Source organism: Staurois parvus, unplaced genomic scaffold, assembly GCF_062004578.1.
Source record: "Staurois parvus isolate SC_StPar_1 unplaced genomic scaffold, SC_StPar_1.0 ptg000198l, whole genome shotgun sequence".
Taxonomy (NCBI): Eukaryota; Metazoa; Chordata; class Amphibia; order Anura; family Ranidae; genus Staurois; species Staurois parvus.
Window position 1 is genome coordinate 9,062,739 of NW_028317994.1, and position 6,660 is coordinate 9,069,398.

Consider the following 6,660-nt stretch of genomic DNA (forward strand, 5'->3'; position numbering starts at 1 on the left):
ATTTAGTGGATGCATTTTACATTATTTTGACTGTAACAGTTGAATGCCGCGGGATTTCTCCTTGAAATGCCACTACTATCAGGGTTAGTGATAACTAAATAATTGTAAAGCATCTACAGAGGAGAGCAGGAAAAGCAACTGTTTGATGTGAAATCTTTTAAACTTGATTTTTCTCCAATATTCGCAATAATGCATTCACCGATCTGTCACTGAAAATGCCTTCTAATTTTGCGAATCAAGACTTTCGCTTACATTTTTGTAAAGCAAAATCAATCAATTTTCACATATTCTTAGTGGTGATAACTCTTTGTTACATAAATAGGATAAAAAAACTCCTTGAGCCCTGGTTCACACTGATGCGGTGTGGAATTCGCAGTGTTTTCAGTGCGAATTCTGCATCGCATCACAATCGCACCCCGGTCATACGAACTGATGCAGGTGCATATGATAAGTTAACAACACCTGACATCGGTCCGCAGTGCGATGTGCAGAATCGGATCGCATAGGTGTGAATACCTATGCGATCTGATTCTAGTGTGGACCAAAAAAGGGTCCTGCACGTTTTGGTGCAGGTGAATAGAGCTATACAAAATGTATGGCTCTAATCACACCACATACAAATCGCATGTGATTTGTGCAGTTCCTGTGCAAATCACATGGGATTTACTGCACTGCTGTAGTGTGAACCTGGGCTAAAATTAGGCTTTCAATGGCTAAATACCCATTGCATGTTTAAAACGGAGTTCCAGTCATTTTTAGGAATTACCCACATTGTAGTGTACACCGCTAGGAAATCAAGATATGGATACTGAAATGTAGAAATTTCCAGCAGAAAGTACCTTTTTTAGTAATGTTCCCTGTGACTTCCGGTTGGGTGATTGTGTCATCAGCCTTGCCCGTTGAATCCTGGGATATCTACGTCATCAATCCCAGGAGTCTTTGTGCATTTAATGTGGGTACACAAAGTGCGCCTCACAGTGTCATGCGCGAGATCCCGGGATGCATGCTGGGTAGCCAGCTGCACGAAATCCAGGAAATGAAGCCAGGCCGGCTTGAGCTGCCCAAATCCTGCATGGCCGCAGCCAGAATTGAGGCGGACAAAAGAAAAATAAGCAGTTTGTAAGTAGTTACAATGTGTAGATGGGCAAAATCATCCATTCTGCTTATGAGGAATTACAATGATCCCTGCAATGCTATTAAAGCAATGTTGGCTAGGAGACTGGAACTCAGCTGTAAGTAGTGGCCTCAAACCTGATTGACTTAAGTGAATTAAATATTTCCAGGGGAAATGCATGCCATTTCTCCTGAAATGTTCCAATAACATCTTTATTTTAGCTGTGACTCAGTTCAGAAACCTTACCTTTATTTTTTTACATCATGAAGAACATCTTCTGTACAATCATGTATGGCAGCCTTGGTTGACATAATATGCCTGGATTACATTACCCTGTCAACATATAATCATTCACAGCCATAAACAAAAGATGCTGCTATATGTGACAAGATCAATTTCTTTACCCACTGTATTTTGTTACTTTTCTATTAGTGTTAATAATATCCTGCTAGTTCTACCTTGACATATCCTTGTATAGGGAAAATGCAGATCTTTTGTGTCTTCCAAGTAGTTTCTCACGAAGTAAAATAAACAGTTTGAAACAAAAAATAATTCATTGTGCTATACCATAATGTTTTTCTCGAGTTTGAAACGGAAATGTATTTTTAACTTTAGCTGAGTGAATTAAATATTTATCAGACATGTCGTCCTCATAGATGACTAACTCATTAACTGATTTTTCACTCTTAAAGCAGCTATTGAGAAGAAACATAAGGGGGCTATTGAAAGTCAAGTTGGTTAAAACTGAACTTCGGGATAAATAAATATTGTCTAAATATAAGAACCATGTGTGATCTTCTCTTGAATCTTGTTGTCCTTTGTGCATGTCTTACAGATCTGTGCAGTGATTCAGTGTGAAATACTTCCTCTGTGCAGGAGCTTCCTGTAATAAAGACCAATTACTGCTGCACACTCCTTTTGATGGATGACTGGTCTTGTCTCCGCCCACTCTGTAGTTTTCTGTAGGCAGCCTGTAGTGGGTGGACCTAATGGGTCCCTCCCACAGCTCTGTTCTCTGCACAGGCTATGTGCAGCACAGAGATGATGTTGCCATGTTAAAAATTAAGTTTTTTGTGCATGGCATTCAAATATAAAAAAAATATTTGTTGTGTGTTTTACACTTTAATCAGCATGTAATGGATATTCAGTCCCAACTGAAATACATATTTCTGTCAGGAAAATACAGCTAAAGGCCTTATAAGCACTTTTTTTTCCTCCCCTGGATGTCTTTGCTCCAGGGGAAGTAAAGGCAGCGCATTTTGCTAATGTGTTTAGTTGCATCAAGTATTTGGATTTTCATTCATTCCATTGGCCAGAATATTAATTTATTCAAGCCTTTGGAATGAACACTCAATCGCTAAACATGCCTCTGCCTCTTTTTCTGCCTCTAAAGACTCCCAACTCAAAATGTGCGAGGACACATAGGCTAACATGGAGGGGCATTTAGAAGCATGAAAAAAATGTCAAATGCCTCTAACAGACAAACAAGGTGTGTGCACGAGGCCAGAGAATCACTGCACTGCAAAGACACTCAGTTAAATCTCGCAAAACTCAGATCCTGAATTTTCAGTATTGTATCACTCTGTTTCATGGAATGTTCCCCAATGCATTTTGTGTGGCAAGAGCTGAGCAAAGGAGAAATGTCCATAAGGTAGTGATGGCATCATAGAGTTATGGAAGGAACAGTAAGGCTGCTGTGCAGGTGACAATATCAGCTAGAATGATAAGACTCAGTACTTTCAAACAAATCAAATTAGGTACACTGAGCTTTTCAGGGTTTCCAGTGCTCCAGTTTTGCAGTTGCTTTTTAAAGGATGTCAGGTATAGGACCACCCACTATGCACATTTTGTCTGGTATATCAGTAACCTGTCAGTTTTTCTGCCTTTTCGCTAAGATAAAGTGTAGTATCTGTTCTTATCAGTGTCCAGTAGGGGTGCTCCGCCGTCATTCTTGCTTCTTAGCGAGGATGGTTGGCTGTATAGTACCCCTGCTGGCAGGATGGGGGCTCTGAAGGCTAGTACCGGCTGGAACAGAAATTGTGGTACCCACAGGCAGTTGGTGCCCAGGAGTAATTCCCCCGGGAAAACCAGAGGGGCCCAGTTCCTCCTGATATGAATGGATCTACCTTGTCTGGCCAGGGGCTGGGGAGGCAGAGAGTCCAAGTAGCAGTGCCTCTGAGTGGTCGCCTCAGGGGCGCTCTTAGTAGCACATGGGGGTGGGATCCCAAGGAATGAAAAGTGCACATGGTCACGGTTCTAAAACACTTCTTCTGCACTGTGCCATTTAGGGCTAGGTCTTTTGGCTAAGTCCAGGGCAATTTTTATGCTACAAGCCTCAGGGCCTAGCCACTGCACAATTGCATGGCCACTTTTTAAAATTTTTATTTATTTATTATTCTCCCACGTTTTTGTCACCTTTCACTTATGTGTGTGTTTTTTTTCTCATGGATGGTAGGGTGTGGGTCCTCAGGCCTGCCCTGAAGTCTAGAAGGAGGATGTGTGGCCTTTTGGTTCCTTCCTCCCTTGTTCCTGGGGGGGGGTCTCTCTTTGGGAGAGCCCCCTGACCTAGTTATTGGTGGTCAGCTTCAGCTAGCCACAAGGAAAGGGTCCACCAGGCCTTTTGGCTAAGTGGACAATGTGGAAACCTCAGTCTCTGTCAGGAGCCTCACGCCCCGGGGGATCAGGGTAGAGGTCCTACCCCTTCAGGGGGTGGACTAAAGCACACCCCTAAGTGCACTTTTTTGTGTTTGTGTTTTGCACTTGCATGTTTTTTGTTCACTTACGGGTTTTTCATTTTTTCGCACCTCCGCGGAGAAGAAAAATAAAAAATAAAATCAGTAACCTGCCAGCTTCTCGGCCTTTTGGCTAAGATCAAGTGTAGTATCTGTTCTTATCAGTTGTCTGGGATAGAATCCTGGCTCCCTTCGCCAATTGGGGAGTCAGTTAGTAACCCAGATGTAACTAGGTGGGAATGATGAGAGTGGTGGGGGAGCCTTTTCCTCCTGGGTTGGTTCTGGCCTGGTGCACCAGGCTTGTCCACAGTTGTAGGCAAGGCTCTCCCTAAGCTTTCTAAGTTCTGATGCCTTTCTGGTAGGGATGGGACTGCACTGGTCTGGCTGAGGGCCGGGCTGAGAAAGAAGCCTGTGGTGTATGTGCACCTGGAGTGGCAGTCCAGGGGTGCCAAAATTCTCACGATGAGGGAGCTCACTTTTGAGTTTTAGGTCACCTTGGTCACTACACCAGTCACGCTTCTTTTTTTCTGCACCTGCCACTTGGGCCGGGCTTATTGGCCAGGACCAGAAGAATTTTTTATTCCTGTCTGAATGGCCCATCATAGTATTTCACTATGGCACTATAGTGCTTTTCCACTTCCCCTCTCCCTTTTTTTTATGTTGCTTGTCACTTACACTTTTTACACAGCACAGTACGCACTTTCACTTCCTGATTAGTAGGGTGTCTCCATTTTTGGGGGAGCTCCAAATAGTACTCAGGGTGGCCTTGTTTCAGCAACCCTCCTGAAGAAAGGGGTCTGCCTGGTTTCAGCTGGGTGGACCTAGGGAGTGCCTCAGTCCCTGTCAGGAGCCTTGTGCCCCGGGGATCAGGGCTAGGGCCCTTTCTCTTCGGAGGAGGGCTAGACATACACCCTGTGCACTTTTTTGTGTTTCACTTTTGTGTGCTCACTTTTTTTTTGCACTGGGTGCTAGTTTTGTGAGTGTGTTCACTACACCATGGGACTTAAAAAAAAAAATCAGTAACCTGTCAGCCCTCCAACATCTTTCGATTGAAAAATCAAAAGAGGAATCCATTTGATTTCTTTTATTCGGCCTCTAGACCAAAAAATCTATGTGTGTATAGCCTATGTGTTTATGTTCAGTTATGACTTAATAACTTGTTATAAAGAGGACCTTGCACTCCAATGTACTGACATTTTTCCTTTGCAAATGAATAGTCATATACTTACCAGTCACTTTTTTGGGGATCTCCTGCTCTCTACTTCTTTTTCAGTTGGCCCTCTTCTGCTGCATTGGCACCATCTAATGTTGTAGTTGTCGTTGAATTGACTCTTTTCAAAGACAATGTAGGTTTTATCCACTATACTAGAGTTGCTTGTGTTCCTTATATATTGTATGTTTAGTGCAAGCTGTACTTTACTTTATGAATAGGGAAACCCTCTGGTTTATTAACTATCTAGCTTACTGGTAGAGTTGTGATTCCTGCTTACTTCGGTGGTTGGGCACTGGTAATTTTAGAATTCCCACCTCATTCTCATCAGGTCTTAATGACACAGCAACATTTTCAATGGAGAGTTCCTGTGCAAGTACGTGTGCTTGTAGGGATGGAACAGTGTGGACATGAGCACACTTACCAACTACTTGAGAGAGTACCACTCTAGAGAACTCAAGCCACAAGCTGTGGCCTGATCAGGGAACAGATAAATGGATCATGGCGATAATGAGCAGGATGTTGGGGAACACTGCTTGCAGTGAGTAGAGAAATTTGTTAATTCCTGTATAATACCTTCTGCTAATGTGATTATGTATAGTCTACACACAGATTAAAATATCAAAGATCTATAACAGGTTATACTCACCAAAACAATCATCAATAGATGAATTCTTGCGAAGCCTGATGTCAAAGCTGCCAGCTACTAACTGCATGCAATGTTGCTACACAGTAGGGGGACAGTCATGGAGGTCATTATGTTATACTGTACATCTTCTAGTGCTATTACTAGCAGATGTATTTTGCTCTGTTATTCTTGGCTTTATGACTCCACTAGTGCAACTTCTTGTTCCATCTGATTGCTCAGGAATCTGACACAGAAATGCTAACTTTTGTCCGGGATTCTATGTGGGTTTTGTTGTTGAATGCAAGTCCCTTCCTTCTCTGGACCCCATTGACTTAGTTTTAGCAAGTTTTTTTTTTCCCGAGCTTTATTTATTATTTATTTATTTCAGGAATTTATATAGCGCCGTCAATTTACGCAGCGCTTTACACATATATATTGTACATTCACATCAGTCCCTAACCCTCAAGGGGTGTACAATCTAAGGTCCCTAACTTACATTCATACATACACATATTAGTGACCATTTTCATAGAATACGCTCATTTATTCATAGTCCCTACTGATTGACAAAAAGTTTGAAGCAATTTCTTGTCCATTTGCTCCTTGGTGGGCTCTAAACTTCAACAAATGTTCTCCACATTCGTTTTTCAGACTTAAGCTGATAGGTCTAAATTGCTAAGTAAGAATCTGGCAATTGCTGGTGTTAATCAATTTATTGATACTGTTGACTAGAAGATGCGCAGGACATTCTGGCTTAGGTGTAGTTAGCAGAGTAGCAATATAAGACAACCTTGTTACTGCTTCCCTTTGTGGGAGACATCTTCTTGGCTTTTCACTGAACAAAATTATTAAAAAGGTGATGGGGGTTAAGAGTACTTGCTTACAACATGTACAGTGAGGAACAGAAGTATTTGAACACTCTGCGATTTTGCAAGTTCTCCCACTTAGAAATCATAGAGGGGTCTGAAATTCACAT

The 6,660-nt window shown here is 42.2% G+C and overlaps 1 pseudogene; it reads left to right on the forward strand.

The window, feature by feature from the left end:
- The first annotated feature begins 3,959 nt into the window (after window positions 1–3,959).
- On the forward strand, window positions 3,960–4,070 carry LOC149461577 (U2 spliceosomal RNA; annotated as a pseudogene).
- The last annotated feature ends 2,590 nt before the right edge of the window (window positions 4,071–6,660 follow it).